The 20,112-nt window shown below is 38.3% G+C and overlaps 1 protein-coding gene across 2 annotated transcripts in view; it reads right to left on the bottom strand.

The window, feature by feature from the left end:
* The window catches only part of LOC124789970 (RNA-binding protein 34-like), a 96,968-nt gene extending 85,172 nt beyond the window's left edge, over nt 1-11,796 (bottom strand). The window contains exon 1 of one of the 2 annotated variants that reach the window (XM_047257505.1): nt 11,718-11,796. The gene's annotated coding sequence lies outside the window, so the exon portion shown is untranslated. Of the gene's footprint in view, nt 1-11,329; nt 11,461-11,717 lie in introns of those variants that run through there. The other variant, XM_047257506.1, reaches the window with a different exon arrangement.
* Nucleotides 11,797-20,112: the final 8,316 nt, after the last annotated feature.

Raw genomic sequence — 20,112 nt, 5'->3', positions numbered from 1 at the left:
TAACAAGCCACACTCAGTCAAGAGAACCCACTCACTATGCTGCAAACACACCACTGAAATATTGATTGTTCAAGCAAGGCTCACAATAATGAAACAATCTGATTCTTAAAGTAATTGTTGCCATTATATTTTCTATAAACAGTGAATCTTGTGAATTTTCTCTGTGAAACTAGTGGTTACGTATTTACCAATTTAAGGGCTACTTCTCATAGTTTTCAAGTTTTTCTGACAGTCTCATTGCCTACTTACCAGATCTTTTTATTTAAATTATTCAAGGCCCTAATAAACATTTATTAGGCATAATAAAAGGTTTCAGGTATAATCTGAGTGCCAGAAAAAATGTGTTCAAACTCCCAGCGTGCCTTTGATTATGCTACTTTTTAGGGCCTTATATGCTTGCATTACAAAACCAAATCCACTTTTCTAGATAGTTTAGAATATGCTCTTCCTAATGACCATAGTTTAGAAGAGTTTGGAGAAAACACTTTTTTGAAGAATTTGACTAAAAACATCCATTTTTAGCACTTTTTGAAAAATCAACAACTTCACCCTAGATTTGTGAAATAATGGAAAGCAATAGGAGAATGAAATTTTATATTATAAGACCTTGAGTTGGTGAGTTATGGTGCGCAAAGTTTCATGTACATCCACAAATACTTTTGGAGATATAAAAAACTAAAGTTCGCATTTTTTTTAAACAGCTATTTTCTCGCCCAACTTTGCTTCAAATTATCTATATGAAAATTGCTATGAAATCCTTTTCTTAATATTTTATTTGAAAGAGCTCTAAAAGTTGTATAAGATGGCCAAGTTTTGTTTCTTTCATGCACTTACAGAGAGATCTCATCTCAAAGTTGCTGAAAATTCAAGTTTTTCTGACAGTCTCATTGCCTACTTACCAGATCTTTTTATTTAAATTATTCAAGGCCCTAGCTATGGTTTCAAACAAGTGGCTATATCTCTGCAAGTATTGAATTTCTGAAACTGAAGGCTTACCAGTGTTCATTGAGAACATGTGTGAATGTTCATACAAAATTTCAACAAAATCCATGATGGTCATGTGGGAACATTTCTTGACATTAGACCACTTGGCACGGAATGGCCCGTGTACAAAGTATTAGTTTCCCCTGCCACTTAGGTCCAGAATTATGACTTGTGAAAGAAGGTGGCGTGACCCAGAAATTGCAACCCGCATCTGGCAATCTATCTTCAAACCCAACTTCAGGTCTTAATAACTTTGGAATTATTCCACACAGTCCAGTGAAATTTTTACAACCCAGTAACATCCATTTAGAGAACACACTCCATGAATCAAAACACCAACAACATATTTCTGAGGGAAAAATAAAAAATTCCAAAATGTGATTAACAAAATGTAATATGTTAAAAAGTACATATTGTAGGTGCCTTCTATGCCAAATATAATTCACTCAAAAAGGGTATACTTTTTTTGTGGTATGCTTAATGTGGCCTAAACACACACAGAACTCATCATGCCCACATCAGTCACAAAAACTGGGTTACATACACACGAAAAAACAAAAACTTGAAAAATTACCTGAAAAACATGGATTGTCAAAGTGTGGTAGCACAAAAGGGACAAGTGGTATCCAAGCCAAATTTCACACACTGCATAAGTAGACGATAATGATAAATATCTCAAAATTTCAGCATGTCATTGCTTGACATTTGTGTACAATGGAAGTTGACAGATGTATTTGGTATTGTGGCCATTGTTCCACAATTTTGTAAAAACATATCGTAAACTGTTCTGCCTTTCTTATCCTCTCCCACAACTGTTTAATCACTAAGCAACAACATATAGACAGATTAACCCAACCTACCATTAATGTTTACTGCACCTTAACTGCTAAAAACCAGTCTATTGTGCTTCAAACAGAAGTTCTCCCACACTTTAGTTACTGTACTCTGCACATTGAGTGACAAATTGTACTGTCTTCCTGACACTGTGGAAGGAACTGGAACTGTCATAAGAACATGTTCAAAAGGAATCCAACACCTGTCTGCCAAATGTGGCCAATGAAATGATCTTGCTGGTCCTATGAAGTTCACAAATACATCACCTTCTGCTTCACAGCACTCTGCAACACATCGTAAGTACCATTTGTCATCATAAACAGCAATAACATAGCAACCTGGTTGTATGTTGCTGCTTTTGCTTCTGAATCCTGAGTGAGACACACTGTGAAGACACATGTTGTGCATGAACCTATAGTTATAATCGTACAGTCTGCTCATCTGCACAATGTCAGAGACCGCTGGAGAGAAGTGATGATGGCTCCTTGTGCATGCAACAGTTTTAATGTGTTCTAGTCTGCTTTTTAGCAACTCTTCGACTGATTTCACCTCATCTTTTGAAACATAGAATGATTGTATGCCAGAGATATTTTTCTGTACCCAGGTAAATAACTGAAGAGGTGTTAGAATGTGACCGTCTGTAGGGTGCTGCAGACTAGCTCGTGATGCCATGCGCTTAATGGTAGCACATACATTTTTACCATGACTTGTTGCGGAAAAATTCCATTCTGCGTGAATCTGAAAATCATGGTAATGCATGCATAAATTTTTTGAGATTTTTTACAGTTTTTGTACTGACTAGCTGCCCCATCACTGAAGTATTTCGCAAAATGTATGCCAGGCTGTTTCTTTTCCACATATGCCATGACAGTGCGAATGTGGGCATGAACTGCAATGGCATCATGAATTAAACAGTCACTAAAAACGCACAGGTTAACGACAGACACATCACTTGATTCACCTCTAAATTATCCTTACAAAACTGGAGATAAGCCAATTGTGCAGTTACTGTGTGTAGTCAGGTTGTCCATTTTTTGACAACACATTTCAACAAAATCTTCCACTGTACTTTGCTTTGTTTCAAGACTTGTGCGATCCGTGTGTGTCCATTGTTTATAAGAAACAAGTTCATCATCACTTTTCACACCTGTGTATCAAGCACTGGTAGGAACTGATGTCACACACTAGCAGCTTCATTGCACCTTTGTAATCCAGACCAGAAGACTTTATAGCAGCAAACACCAGCTTAGCATTTTGATGGGTCTCACATACATAAACACTGTGTGTGCCCCTTGCACTTACAGGCACAACCCATTTTGGCCGAAGATTGAAAAATGATGATAGACCTACATTGGTATTGGGATACTTTTCCTTGAATTCTACATATAGTTCTGATATGTTGCATAGCAACAGTCCTTTTTCGCATCTGTACATGTACATTTCCCATTTTCACCCTTACATAGTCTTTTCTCCAGGCATTATTAGGCTGTAGTCATTATTTTCATAAAACTCCGACACTAGCACCTTTATTTCTGAACTCAATTGCTTACCCTGAGCCTGCTGAAGTTGTGGAAGCAAACCTTGGGTTGCTTTTATTTTCCTAGCTTGCTTTACCATATATGTAGAAACATTGAATTCCTTCACAGTATAGTCAATAGACCAGCTGGTAGGTGCAAGGGTAAGAACAGCTACTTTTTTTCTGGCGTGTGGATATGGCACATTTTTCTTTCAAATCGTGCACAATTTTGTCCAAATCAGAGCATTTCCAGCATGATTTCTGTTTCTTTGGAGCAGATGTTCTTTCTCTTCCACCATTAGTGTGTCAGCTATTTTTTGTTTTAATTCCATTTGAGCTTCTTGTAGTTTTCTTCTACCATAGCTGTGCCTGTCTCTTTTCCCAACTTTTGTGTGTCTTCATGGGAGACAAACCAAGACCAGTCACTGAAGTATTTAATTGCTCATCAGCTGTGGTTGTAGGTGGCTGATGCTCTTCATCACTGTCATGTAAATTATCAGAATATTCTTCATTTTTTAGCAGTGTAACACATCTGGAACATAACTTTTGTCCTGGTTTCATGTTAAGTCCCATGCACTGATTCACTTTCAATGCTGATTTTATATCAATTTCTCTGAGGTTACACTTCACTGTCTTCTTATGAATCTGAAACGGGTCAAAACAACTTCTTTGTAGGAAAGAATACTTATCCAGAAACACTTTCATATGATGATAAACACTAAAGTTTCCTGGAACTGTACTTCTTGTGCCCACAGGGTGTATCCCGGATCTACATAGCAACAAATCTCGGTCAGATTCATCCAGATCATACAGTGCACAGTGAATGCCACATTTTGTTCCATATGTTGTTTTATGACATTCAGATGCTTGTGCTCTACCAATACTGCAACTTGTTTGAACAAAAGCGCCAATAGTACACTCTTCTGCCTCCATACTGACTTTCCATAACAGTACTGACCAGTCTGAACTTGAATCTTAAACACATGAGTAACCTGTAATTGTTGCTTGTTTCCTTTGTTGTTCCTGCCAAACGACGACTCATTCTGTCCCTGAAAACTACCACTGTTTAACTTTCTCTTGCCTAATGGTTCCCAACAATTGCTGCAGCTTTATCTGAAACAAGCTGTCTGCATCATCACTATGACTTGCTAAATTGTGTTAAAAGAAACGTAACCAAATACATCTCTGTCAACTTTTATTGTACACAAATGCCTTGTAATAACAAGCTGAAATTTTGCCACATATTATATTATAGTCTACTTATGCAGTGTTTGAAATTTGGCGTGGATATCACTTGTCCCTTTTGTGCTACCACACTTCGAAAATCCATGTTTTTCAGGCAATTTTTCAAATGTTTGTATTTTCGTGTGCATGTAACTGTTTGTGTGACTGATATGGGCAAGATGAGTTCTGTGTGTGTTTAGGCCACATTACACTTCCCATCAAAAAAATTTATACACTTTTTGAGTGAATTGTATTTGGCATAGAGGGCACCTACAATACGTACCTTTTAAAGAATTACATTTTTTTAATCACATCTTGGAATTTTTTATTTTCCCTCAGAAATATGTTGTTGGTGTTTTGATTCATAGAGTGTGTTCTCTAAGTGGATGTTACTGGGTTGTAAAAATTTCACTGGACTGTGCGAAGTAGTTACAAAGTTATTAAGACCTGAAGTTGGGTCTGAAGATAAATTGCCAGATGTGGGTTGCAATTTCCGGGTCACACCACCTTCTTTCACAAGCTATAATTCTGGAACTAAATGGCAGGGGAACTTAAAATTTTGTACATGAGTGTTCCACACTTGGTAGCATTGGTGTGCTAAATTTCAGCCAAATCTGAGACTATCAGCTGGAATATTTTCTCAATTTGGTTGAATTGACATGGCATGACCCAGTATGATTCACAGGACATAACTTGGTTTTTCAACGTTTCAGTGGCAAATGCCAAGAGTATATACAGCAGAGCCCCACTAATCTGAACCCCAATAATCCGAACATTCGGTTAATCTTAACCTGAAAAATGTTAGTCTAAGTATGGAAAACTGCTTTACACACACACTATTTTAATTTACACAGTACAGTAAACATATATTAGAAAAATTGGCAAGAAAAAAATTAGGTTCAAGCAATGCATAACAATGAAAGAAAAGCTGTCAGACTTACTACAATACAGCGGACTTTTTATCCCCACTTTTTATAAAACAAAAACTCAGTCATTGTTTTTGGCTTAATGAAGACAGTGTTATATGGCACATAGTTGCGCCATCGACTCAAACATCAAATCAGCAGGTGTAGCAGTGGTCTGTTTCTCCAAATAACGTAACATGAGGTCAAGGGCTTCTGCTGCGTCACTGTGTGGCACCAGCTCTCCTTTGTCGCTTTCAAGCTCATTGTCACTTCCGTCGCAGCAGTCCACTTCTTCCTGGTCTTGAGTCACAGCAGCAACTAAATCAGCGTCAGTAAGGTTCTCCACTCATGCCCCATCCACTATCCACTCATCTACATCTCCTTCACTAGCTTCTTCACATCCAGGAATTGTCTGTATCACTTGCAGTATATTTTCCTCTTCACTTTCAACTAGGTTGTCTAGACAGCCAAGAGATGTCCTCAGTTTTCTACACGATTCTCAGAGTATTTTCTGAAATATCCTGCTGCGCGTCAGTGGCCCAATAAATAACATCCTTCAAATTGGTCTTTATTATTCTGTGCACTACAGGAATGCTATCATCTTGGATCAGCATTCTTAAACATTGTTTTCTGTAAATCAGTTTTAATGTTTGCAGTACATCCTGGAACTTCGGCGGTAGAAGTGGTGTAACTTCGCCACAATTTCTCCATCACACAATTCCTCAGTGCTGGGGTGACATGGCGAGTTATCAATCAAAAGGATTTCAAGGGGAGACAAGTGATTTTTCTCTAGAAAACCTTCGAACAGAGGGAACAAACTGGCCATGAAACCATTCATTCAACAGCTTACCATCCATCCATCCATCCTTTTTTCTGGTTGCGACAATATACGGGCAGGGACTTCATGTTGCAGTTTTCAAAAGCTCTGGACCTCATAGATTTGCTGATCAGCATTGAAGGCAGCTTGCGATTACCAGTGGCGTTGCTGCACGCTAATAAAGTCACACGATCTTTGCATGTTTTAAAATCAGGAGCATGGTCTTCTGCTTTTGATGCCATGCTTTTTGCTGGCAATGCCCTCAATTTAAGGCCAGTCTCGTAAGCGTTATAAATTTGTTGGGGAGAATACTTCCCCTCTCATTTTTTCAAATTCATGCAAGTATTCCTTCGGTGCATCACAGTCAGCAGAAAGCATCTCTCCAACAATTGTTAGCTGACTGATTCCATAATGTTTTTTGAATCTGCCCAATCAATCGGTACTCTCACTAAAAGACTCATCACCATCCATTAACTTCTTCAGGTAAACAGCGTTCTCGTGAACCAGTGCTCCACTCAAAGGAGTTCCCCTTTCTCTTTCCTGCGTAAACCAACGGAAAAGAGCTCCATCCACTTTATCGTACTGGGACTGTTTCAAAGTCTGCCGAATTTAGAGTGTTTTTCCCGAAGGCGTTGCACAGGACTGTTCAAGCTTTACTTGGTTCTTCTTCCAATCACAAATGGTTGCTTTAGCAACACCGAGTTCCGTTGCCAGTTTAGATACATTCTCACCATTGTCTATCCACTTCAAAGAATTCAGTTTTTCTTTGAGGAGTTAAGATTCTATGTTTCTGTTTACTCATGACGAAAATATGTACACCACTACACCTGAATGAATACAATACAACTGTTATGCATGCCAACGATTGATAACTAACATAACCAAGTGCTTTGCGAGCCAACTGGCAGTGCACTGACCTCAGACACTACAAAGGTCTCAACAATACACAACAACAAGGGCAGGGAGTGAGAGCGAGCCACTGTTCCCACACTTGTTCCCATTTGTTACCATGGTGTACCTACTTATTTGCTTGGTATACTTAATTCTAGAAACTCGTCACCGTAATTCCAGCTAATACGAACAAATTGGTAATCTACTGTACATGCAATCACCATCTAGCACATGGACTGCTGCAGGAGCATGAGATGTGAGGGGTAGAAAAAATCTCCATCTCCACACATACAATACTATAATACTTGGGTGTACTGTATTGTTTCTTAGATAAGGCCAATGACAACTGGAAACAATCTGATTAAAGCCTTCATTACTACTCTTTAAACTCACAACAAAACCCACTTTTCAACCTAACCTAAAAATCTGGTAACATTACAGAGCAGTATGTCACCACAACTAAAATTTTAATATTATGTTATGTTGTCTTTGACAACTCACAACCAACATGCCAGCTATGCTATGGGTCAGTCACCACAACCTTCATCCCAAAAAATAGTACAGAAAAATAAAATTTTCATTAGTGTTATTTTCCTTTTCTGTTTGCGTACATATGTCATCACATGTCATACCACCATTACGTTATCGGATGAAGCCAATATCTGGTATCAGATTTGCCCCGTAACATAATGATAATACAGCACACGATGTCAAAAGTTCATAAACGAAACAGAGCAGAAACTGATATTTCTTTCACATCAGTATTAGTTTTTGGAAATGGAAGTTGTTGCGACAGACTGATCTGTAGCATGGTCCAAGGCCTAGAGTATGTCGAAAGATGAGAATCTGGTTGTGAGTGAATCAATGAATGTGAAAATGAGACCTGAAATGTGGTAAAATAGTGATCTGTAGCATATCACAGTTCTAGGTTGGTTGAAATATGACAGTTTCGAGTTGGTGATGTAGTCCCTAAGAATTCAGTTACTGCAATTAACTTAATATCCATATAAAGCAAGTTAGAAGTAAGGGTCATTCCATGTGATATCAACCAGTGAAACATAAATGTGAACCTTGATATTTCACAATTTTGTAATTTTTGTAATTTTATTCTACCTATCAAAGTAAGATAAATCCAAAGTTTAAAATTTTTTGGGCAGTTCGTTTCTGAGTAAGTAATTTTTGAAATTCCCGAAACTGCAATTTTTATCATGTTCTGAACCTTTAAAATGGCCATAACTCCAAAAGTACAGACCTGAAATTTATACCATCTTGTTCAGTTTGTTGTGGGCTTTAAAATTATGGGTCCTCTTGACCAAACTCATTAAAATGGGAAAGTTCCCCAAACCAAATGTATTTAAATTTTGAAAATTTTGTGATTGGAATTTTTTTGTTCTGAAAAAGGAAACAATGTTAATTGTGCACTATTTGTTAATGCATGTCCCAAATTTTGTGATGGTATTCCAAAGTGAACATACAGATATAAACTTTATTTTACTCTTTCTTTGCAAGTTGCTTCATTAAACTATTGTTAAATAAAATTACTGACTACTAATTAAGGGCACACTGCTTTATCATTTTAAAATTGTATTAAACAATGTTATAACAATTAACAGAAATAAAGGATAGTACGCATTTTATGTAACTTTCAATTTACAGCGGTTGCAGCTCATACTTATAAAACAACAGTGTGTGTGTGTGTGTGTGTGTGTGTGTGTGTGTGTGTGTGTGATTTAAAATCCTTAATCACCCAATAAAATGTTATGTCGGAAAACAAGTACCAAGTGCAGCCCACAGTGTCGAACACTGTATTTGTAATATTCCATGATGAGCAGTTCAACGTTTTATTGGGAAATTAAGCATTTTAAATCATGGCACTTTTATATTTGTGCCACTTTGTGACCTGGAGATGTTCATACAGAATGAAACTAAACCAGCAGCTATCATGCATGTAAAACAATAATAGAAGTGGTTTTCTGAACACAATTATTACTCAGTTGTGGAAGCATTGATTTAATACTACCATAATTCCAGTTGTTAGAGTGGGTAAACAATATATGTCATCAGTCACAGCTATGTGACAAATGATGAGCATGCAGGAAAAAAAAAAAAAAAAAAAAAAAAAAAAAGACTTCTCATGTGGACATAGAAGTAGGCCTATCATGCATTTATTCCTATGAGCAAAGCCATAGTAAGTAAACAGTTTTAAGGATTTTCATGTTCATAAAATTCAAGCAGTTCCAGATGCTGCATGCTTTTGAAAAGATTACAGGATTTGTTGCTTGCACTTATGACAACCATCAGTGGATGGCATCTGTGCTATCAGAGATGAAAAAGGAGAAGTAAACCTATTTACCCATCCTTATGAAACAGCTTTCTTTTTTCATAACCACCAAGACCAAATAAATTGACTGTAATAATGACAAAAACTTCATCCTTTGAAAGTTAAATCACTCCACTGTCACTGGAAGAACGTATAGACTATCAGGCTATATTGGAAAAGAACGTGTTGTTACATCAGTTATGTCTTTAATGCTTGGGAGGACTAGGTTATATCACTTAACAGAATGGTGCAATACATAATTTTAGAGTCTGGTCAGAGGCGCTCTAATAACACATTGTTAAATAGCACCAACATCATTTTTAACTAATAGTATTGATTAATATTAATGTAACTCTAAAATGACGGTAGGATTAAGTAAATTCTTCATAGTCTTTTTTGAGCATGTTATGCGGTATTATTAAAATTTCTTCACAGTTGACACAGGAAAGCCAAATGCGAATTCATATTTAACTGCGTAGTTCTAATAATGTAATAACTTTTCACTAAATAAAAAATAGTAACTGACAGCCTTATTAGTTTTTGAAATATTACATCTTAGTAACAAGTCCAAAGCCCTACAGACTATGCAAAAGATGCTGCATTTAATATGTTCCCACTACAACACCATCACGAAACATGGCACACAAATTAACAAATAATGTATGAGTAACATACTTTTTTTTTCTATCAAAACATCAAATTTAAAAACTTAAAAAAAATCTGCATTGTCAATCCTTTAAAGCTTATGAGGAACTGAATATTTAAAATGATTCAAGTCAAATAGTTTTTCATATATGGTGATATTAGGGTTTCACACAACGAAAGTCACATCATTTTTGAAGTATTAAAAATTAATATCTCAAAAATAAAAGACCCAAAAAATTTAATCTGAGATGTCAATAACCACATCATTTGTTGATTTCACATGGACTGACAATCTGTGCAAAGCTTTGAATGTTATCTGTTGTACCCCTGAATGATGATGAGATTTTTAAGTGTTGCTGGGTAGAAAATGTTCTGTACTTTATGAGAGGAGCAGTGGGAAAAGAAGACACGAAGTAAACACTAGTGTTTTGTATGGGCACTCCGCAGTACGATTGCATTATTGTGCAATACACTTTACAAGAAAAGAAAAAAAAATGACAATTCCAGTATTGTTAAAAGTTTTAAGAGTTGTTTCCAATTTGGGAATAGCTGGTGATCTGGACTTCAATTAGAACACTTATTAATAACTGCATCTCGATGATTATGTTTCTTACTGTAAAGGGAGGACACCACTGACTTAAAATTTCATACGGCAATAATGAAAAGGATCTAATGAGGGGTAGTACTCTACTATACCATTTTAGCGAATGAAAATACGCTCTCTGACAAAATAGGGCACCTTGAAGGAAAATCATAATACAAAACTACGATTTCGACCCATATGAATCTTGGCTGCAGATTAACGTACATGTGAACACAGTTAGCGACAATTTATAAGATGAATATACCATAGTGAAACTACCTATGTTACGTAACACTGACTTTTTACCAAAAGTTCATACCGACATATATGCATTTTTGGTTAGGTTGAATCAGTTTTTCCTTAACCACCCACCACTCCTATCTGCAAATTACTGGAGTATCATAATAAATAAATCTTATTCACCACATCTTGTTGGTATAGGCATGATATTACGTACGTTACCGACAAGAAAAGTATCATAATTATGATTGCACTCAACGTGAGTAAACTTTGATTCACACAACATACTGTGCACTACGCTATTCCTCGTTTGGATTCTACATTTCAAAACCAGAACGCAAAACAGATAGCAATAAACTCATAGGCTTACCATCTAATAGACGTGGACCATGCCATACAAAAATGTCCAAAAGAGCACGTAGGTACACAATCCACCAAAGAACCCGTTTGTCACAATGTGTGTCCTACTGATGAAGTATTTCTTCCACTGCGACCCCGCCTTTAGAAGAATTAACGCGGATAGTCCCAACAAAGCGAAAACATAAAATGCGAAACCATACAACCCTGTGAATCCAAGCAGACCAGCAGTTCCGCCTGACAAGGCGGCCATAGATGTTCTGCAGTATTCCACTATAACAGCATTGTTCCTTCGAGCTGCTTCACTATACGCTACAATTTCTCCTGATTTCTCAAGTTTCGTTCTCACTCTACCAACAGGCATCTCAGTAGCACCTCTAAAGAATTTACCTCAAACTTACATCAACAACGATCGAAATTCGAAACTATCGCGAAGTTGCGCATGCGCAGTTGAGACAGGCTGGAAAGTGGAAACAATTGCGTTTGGTTTGTCATACACTGAAATTTACTACTCAAATAATTTCTTTGACGGTACTCAAGGGAAGGTGTACACCACAGTCTAACATAAAGGCCCGTCAAACCACATCTGCGCAGACAAGTTGGAGCGTGTGGACAGGAGATCGCCGCAAATCTGGCGCGAAACAGCTGTTTGCTCAGTCTAGTGTTTGCGTGCACAGGGCATTAAATTGTCTGATACTCGTCAGTGTTCTCAAGAGTTTGTAAGTGAATTCGTTGAAATATGTAGAAACCACCCATGTTTGTGGAAGATTAAAGGTAAAGAATATAGTGACCGAGACAAAAAGACTGCAGCATACAATGCTCTAATTGAGTTATCCAAAGTTCAGAAATCTAGATCTGGTGTAGGAATAGATCAAGTATACCAGCCAACTAGAGGTGGCAAAAAATAACGTAACTGATAGAAATAACCGGTTACTAAGAAGTAACGGTTACTGCGATAACCGTTCCTCTGATTCTGGCAGTTATTTCAATAACTGTTTAGTGTCAACAGTGCCTCGCGCCATCTGTTGACCGAAGATCGTACTGCGCATTTGGAGGCGTTCTATAGACCATGGGAATAACTGTGAGACTGCGCGCCATCTGTTGATAAGAACTGTGTACTATTTCGTGGGCCTTCGTTACTTTTAGCATAAACAATTAAATAAAGTTAATGTCCGAGCCGTGGCTGATAGGAGCTGCAGTACAGGCATTAACAAGTACGGTCGTTCCCTTAAGCCACCGCCTTACGTGTTAATTTAGCTTGGACGGGTAGTACAAGGAAAGTTACTAAGGAATTCGAGCGACTATGGAAATAACTGTCAGAGCCGGTATTCTCCTCTGGCAGTTATCGTTATTGGCTCGTAGTTCTAGTTCTCTGGTAGTTATCGGGCTACCACCACAGATAACCTGGAAGCTGGTAACGGAATAACTGTGTGTCTAGACGTTCCTGACTCGGTGACTCCAGTTAAAGGTCGTAGTTCCAGGTGATATTTCCAGAGAGGGTAGTAACTGGAGCGAACAAATATTTTCGTACTGCTACGGAAATAGCCGCTGGCCATCACGAATGACAAATAACATGTCAGAAAGTATAACATAATACAGTGGAATATAATAATTATTATCCTCATCATTTGTCAGGAGATTGTCAAAATACGTGAATATATCACAGTAACTGCTAATATTTACAGAATTGGTACACTGACAGAATAAAACACAGTTACGTACTTTTAATAAATTTATCGTACACAGAATATCCGATCTTGACTGTTGCAACCAAGTGCTGTCAAAACTGAAATATAGCAGAATTTTTACCTAAGCTGGTCTATCAGTCTCTGTTACGATATTCATCTACAGAGTAGAAGGAGGGGTCACTGGAAGCGTCTGATTCCACCCGTCTGCTTCGACGTAGAGGTGTTGTGGTGTGTGAATGTCATTACGGCACGGTGTTTATGAGTTGGTTTTCGTGTGTGTGTGTGTGTGGGGGGGGGGGGGGGCTGTCGGTCTACGTTGCAGTGCCGGAATTTGCTGATGGTAATTAATTATTTTTTTTCTAGCTGTGATGTTTTGTGTATTTATGAAGTATTGAATGTGATTTAATTTATGTAGGGATGATTGATTTGTGGGCTTTTGGGATTGTGGTTTTATTTTTCGCAGTTGTAGGTGTTGGTTTTTTGGCATCAGTAGCTGTGGTGGACCTATATAGGTCACCGGATAATGACCGATTCCCATTTTCATAATTGTGTGTGTTGATGTTTTAGTATCGTCATCTGAGGTTGACCTATGTAGGTCAAGGGAAATGTCTGATTCCAATTTTCGTACTTTTAGTTGTGGGTATTGGTGTTTCGGTATGGTCACCTATAGTTGACCTATATTGTTCAAGGGAAGTGTCCGATTCCTGCAGATTTTTGTTGGTGTAGCAGAATGCTGTATTTTTTTTTTCTTTTTGTTCTTCATTTTGTGTTTTGGGATCATGGTGTGTTTTTTTTTTTACTAGCGTGTCCTCACCCTAAAACCCCCAACTTCCCGCAGTTGTCCCATTGGTTTGATTGTATTTTTGGTGGGAAATGTTATTGTATTATTTATATGTATCTTCGTGTTTGTTGCCATGTGTATGTAGTGACGTCATAGACACACTTAAAATAGACATTTCCGGCATATTGATGATGGGTGGAATCAGACACTTATGTATCAAATAGTCATTCAAACACACTGTAAACCGTGCCTTATCTGAAACCAAGTTTTTAATGGTTGCTGACTTGCTGGCAGGTTATTGAAAATGCATGTTCCTGAATATTGGACCCCTTTTGGACCAAAGTAAGTAATTTTAGGTCTATGTAGATTGCTGTTCCCATTTCTAGTACTGATATTATGTATTAAGCTATTGGTTGGAAATACTTGTAACAAATTTCATTAAGGAATAAATATACTAGGAAGCAGTGGTTAGAATACAAAGTTCCTTGAACAGGTTCCTACGTGATGTTCTTGAATTGATACCACAAACGATTTTTATTACACGCTTTTACATGCGAAAAACTTTTGCTAAGTTTGATGAGTTATCACAGAATATGTTCCCTTATGAAATAATAGAATGAAAAAATGTGGTATGCCCTTCCCAACTGAATTTATTATCGAGTTGTAGTCCCAGAAATGTAACACTGTCAACCTTTTCGATCTGCATGTCTTCATATGTTATAAACATGCTGTCGCTGGAGAAATCGAGCAGTTTGCACATCTGACATAAAACTTGCATTAGCGTACTCACACTTTCCCCAATAGGACTAGCTTTTACAGCACAGGAGTAAAGGAATCTGTCACATTACGTATATTTTTTGTTGTATTACAAGGCTGTACACTTTATTCTATTATGTGAGCAGCACAAGAAATTAAGCTTCGAATTTAACCTACAGTACTCAGTTTACATATTACTTCATACTTAAAAACGCACGTTGTTAACATTTTACTTAAACAGTGCTTTGGCGAAGTTCCGCGTACTTTCTGTCGCAGCTGCGAAGATAATATTTCTAATAGCGACCGATAACCTACAAACATATAATCTGAAACACTAATAATCGTTCTAACATCAACTAAAATGTACTCGGAGTTAATAAGCTGAGGTTATGACACGATTCATACGACATTCCTGCTATTTCACACTACTCGCAGTTATACTGATAACTAAACTGATGGATTCCAACTATGTCGTTATTTAACTGTCGGAGTTATCGGTATTCGCTAGCGAAAAATAACTTGGCCGTTATTAATAACCGTTAACGATAACGGTTATCAAAGAATAACTGGAACTGTGATAACGGTTACTCCAGAATAACCGTTTGGCCCACCTCTACAGCCAACGTTATGGTATCTTGATCTGCTTGGCTTTCTTAGTGATCAAGAAACGCCAAGACCAAGCAGGAGTACAATTGAAGATGAAATTGGAGTGTCAATGTTACCGCCAGCCGTTCATGAGGAGAAATTGCCCTTCTCATACAAGTATTTTTCTCATAATATGAAGGGTTACAAGCTTTAAGAGATAATTATAAGTTTCGACATCCATCCGCAAATAATTTCGCCAGTCGTTAGGTTCGTCCTGCAACTCTCTCAGTAAATTTACGTGAGAAAACTGCTTTCGCTTTAGCAGCCACTGTCTACACCATTTTGCCCGCTTTCTCTGTTTCCTGCGCTTGGTCTGAATGTTTTTTTGCAACACAAGTTGCGAACACAGACCACAACAGAACTTCCTCCATTTCTATATTTCAAAATAACTGAATTAAATATTTGACGTTTGCGGGGAGCGTAGTCGCTTGCCACTGATATTTCTTTTCTACACCGGCAGATGGCGGGCGAGTAGTAGATTGGGGTTTGTGTCGTGTGAACACACCACATTTGGAGCGATCTTTTGCATGTACAGACATCTGCACCGATGTCTGCGCAGACAGATCGTTGCGTGTGGACCGGGCTTAACAGTCGCGACACTTCGCCTCTATTTTGTTGCTACAGCGCCAGCAGCGCCCCAAGCGGCCGGTAGGTTGAACTGTGAGTTCGGCGCGATCGTGAAAGCGAATAGTGATTGTTTATTTTGATTTATACAATGGTTTTTACCATCGGGAGCGTTTGTAACGCAATAAATTGCAGCAACAACAGGAAGAAGGCACCACAGCTGTCTTTTTTTAGGTTTCCTAAGGATCCTGGGAGGTATATACCATCATGTTACTAAACTGTATCGTCAGGATTCACTTGCAAACTATATGTGTATAAATGATGAATGTTTCGTTTTAGGAGCAGAAAATGGCTAGTTAATAGCAGACGAGAAGACCTTATGAAGAAAGACCCAGTTTATCTGTATAATAATATCAGCTTTTGTTCGCTACATTTCGAACAAAACCGGTTCATGAACGCAGACAATAACAAACTCGTTTGGAATGCAGTACCCACACTGTTTGACATTCCAAATAAACCCCCTCAACTGACGATGAAGAAGAAACTGCCACAAAGATTCGACAGTCAATCTAAAGCTGTAAAACAGTACTATGACACAGAAGCATCCAGTTCGACTCTCCATGTATCAGTGCCAGATTCGTGTGAATCACCAACACAGACCTGCTTTGACGATGAAGTGGTTAAATTAAGTGCAGCTGTTCGTGTCTTACAAAAGCGTGTGAAGTGTCAGAATGTGCAGAAGCGAAACTATGACGGGACAAGTAAAGTGCCTACAGACAGATTGTTTGTAATTTACTCAAATATTTGGTTTTTCGTGAAATGTAATATAATCAGCTCATTATAGTGTTTTCAGCATATGTCTCCCACTATTTGGCAGTTGCTTGTCCCACTTAGAATAATATAAAGATAAAGGTCGTACTTGTGGCAACACGCGACAATGACAAACACAGTAAGCTTACAGAACGATAAACGAGCTGACGATCGCTTTTGCATGTAGAGGTACGTGTCTGTGCTTCTTACATGTGAATCTGTGTGTTTATATTCTTTTGATATCAACGTGGTAACCTGCAATTCTGTCCAATGTCACAAGTGTTTCTTCACGAATGTGTTGTAGCTTGCCATTCTATTCATGGTTTTTGTCCATACTTCCACATATTTCAGAATCATTTTTAGAAACGTATATGCCTTCTGATACTACACAAACTTTTGGAGGCAAGAAAATAACTCGAATAAATCGGAAATTACGTAGGAAATGGATGCAAACAAACATTATGCTTACGACGCGTCTGACGTTCACCTTACCCGCCGCTTGGAGCGCTAGTGTCGCTCCATCTGTCAAAAGGCAACAACTTTTACAGCAGTGAGTGTCGCGACTGTTATGTTAGACTGTGGTGTACACCACAGTCTAACATAACAGTCGCGACACTTCGCCTCGATTTTGTTGCCAGCAGCGCCCCAAGCGTCTGGTAGGTTGAACTGAGTTCGGCGCGATCGTGAAAGCAAATGGTGATTGTTTATTTTGATTTATACAATGATTTTTACCATCGGGAGCGTTTGTAGCGCAATAAATTGCAGCAACAACAGGAAGAAGACACCACAGCTGTCTCTTTTTAGGTTTCCTAAGGATCCTGAGAGGTATATACCATCATGTTACTAAACTGTATCGTCAGGATTCACTTGCAAACTATATGTGTATAAATGATAAATGTTTCGTTTTAGGAGCAGAAAATGGCTAGTTAATAGCAGACGAGAAGACCTTATGAAGAAAGACCCAGTTTACTGTATAATAATATTAGGTTTTGTCCGCTACATTTCGAAGAAAACTAGTTCATGAACGCAGACAATAACAAACTCGTGTGGAATGCAGTACCCACATGTTTGACATCCCAAATAAGCCACTTCTACAGACGATGAAGAGGAAACTGCCACAAAGATTCGACAGTCAATCTAAAGCTGTAAAACAGTCCTATGACACAGAAGCAGCCAGTTCAGCTCTCCATGTATCAGTGCCAGATTCGTGCGAATCGTCACCACAGACGTGCTTTGACGATAAAGTGGTTAGATTAAGTGCAGCTGTTCGTGTCTTACAAAAGCGTGCGAAGTGTCAGATTGTGCAGATCGAGCGAAACTATTACGGGACAAGGAAAATGCCTAAAGACAGATTGTTTGAAAATTATTCAAATATTTGATTTTTCGTGAAATGTAGTGTAATCAGCTCATTATAATGTTTTCAGCATATTTCTACCACTATTTGGCAGTTGCTTGACCCACTTAGAATAATATAAAGATTAAGGTCATACTTGCGGCAACAGGCGACAATGACACACACAGTAGGCCTACAGAACGATAAACGAGCTGTCGATCGCTTTTGTATGTAGAGGTACATGTCTGTGCTTCTTATATGTGAATCTGTGTGTTTATATTCTTTTGATATCAACGTGGTAAGCTGCAATTCTGTCCAATGTCACAAGTGTTTCTTCACGAATGTGTTGTAGCTTGCCACTCTATTCATGGTTTTTGTCGATACTTGCGCTTATTTTAGAATCATTAATAGAAACATATATGCCTTCTGATGCTAAACAAACTCTTGGAGGCAAGAAAATAACTCGAATAATTCGGAAATTACGTAGGAAATGGATGCAAACAAACATTATGCTTACGACGCGTCTGATGTTCACCTTACCTGCCGCTTGGAGCGCTAGTGTCGCTCCATCTGTCAAACGGCAACAACTTTTACAGCAGTGAGTGTCGCGACTGTTATGTTAGACTGTGGTGTACACGGAGGAGGTAAAAACTTATTCTACCTCCATGGTGTACACTACCATATTTCTTTGTCAAGGCTGATGTGTCAAAGAAATTTGATGGTGTAGTAGGAAACATTGTCAAGTCTTGTCTGTCTTCAAATAAATATGATAATCTAGGTCCTCGCCGTAGATTTGATCATAAAAGTCGTTTGTCTTCTGTTCACTGCAATGTGAAATGGAACCGCTTCGATCGCTGGCTTCAGTATAGCTTTTTCGCGCCTCTGCAGTTCGTGTGTAAACATAGCTTCAAAATTGGTTTCTTCCGTAGACTTTTTTTTAATAAACTTGCTTCGACTAGAGTGGGGGGTGAGCAAGGGGCACAGTGCATGCTATTAATTGTGTGTTGAAGGACAGGTGGAAAATGCTACAGATGGTGTCACGACTAAAATCACAGCTACAGCCATCGACCTCTACATTTGGTAACATCCAGGCAGCTCTTCAGCAAGTCGGTATAGATGATGTGATCACACTCTAAAATTAAAAAAATCTTTCATAGTTTTCCATTCTGCTTGACTATTTTTGGACTCTGCATGCCACAAGTTAAAAAGCGCTTCATCTGTTTCATACTTTTTATTAATTTTGTAGTTGTTGGAAAATTAATTCCATTAATTAAACAATTCAAAATTACAAATAGTTCTTATTGCCCATATAGTGTACCAAACATTTATTTACCTTCACATATTCCCCCTTCAGTGCTTTATAAATTGCTTCACGCGTTGCAGGAATTATCTGGTTAATGTGCAATGTTATATTCGAGTGCTGTGTTGTAAACTATAGTAGCTCTCTCAGGTATCAAGAAATCGCTGTGTCACAGTCTTCCTGTCTTCTGCACATATAGCATTTCTAAAGAGAGTATTCTGATTTGTAATATGAGAAGCCACTTTAATGAGCAAATACGGAAATACACTCTCATCCATTCACAATTTATATATTCAGACTTGACTTCCTCCACTTGCAGTTCTCGTAACAAATTTTGCTGAATGCTTTTACTTTCTCGACGTAATACCTCGAGCTTCATTCAAGTATGTTTCCATTTTTTCTGCTACGTTTCTTCCAAATACACAATGCAGTAGTGGTACCAGCAGCAGCAGCACGTAATTATAAGTTCTCCGCCATCTTGAAAACCGAGCGAAGTGGCGCAGTGGTTAGACACTGGACTCGCATTCGGGAGGACGACGGTTCAATCCCGCTTCTGGCCATCCTGATTTAGGTTTTCCGTGATTTCCCTAAATCACTCCAGGCCAATGCCAGGATGGTTCCTCTGAAAGGGCACGGCCGACTTCCTTCACCATCCTTCCCTAATCCGATGAGACCAATGACTTCGCTGTCTGGTCTCCTTCCCCAAAAACAACTCTAACCCATCTTGAAAGTGGACGAAGAATATGACGACAGTGTAAAACTCCATTTTAGCACCACGCCAATGATCTTCGTCAAAGAAATTCGACCAAATCTGACCGTATTTCTTTGTTAAGGAAATATGATATTGTAATACCGGCCTTAGAACAGCGCCACCTAGGAATAAGGCCGCTACACTGCGTGTGTGATGTCAGCGTAAGAG

The sequence above is a fragment of the Schistocerca piceifrons genome, chromosome 3 (genome assembly GCF_021461385.2).
Source record: "Schistocerca piceifrons isolate TAMUIC-IGC-003096 chromosome 3, iqSchPice1.1, whole genome shotgun sequence".
In the NCBI taxonomy this organism is placed as follows: domain Eukaryota; kingdom Metazoa; phylum Arthropoda; class Insecta; order Orthoptera; family Acrididae; genus Schistocerca; species Schistocerca piceifrons.
Note: the sequence above shows the minus strand (reverse complement) of the source record. Positions and strands in the feature narration are given on the sequence as shown.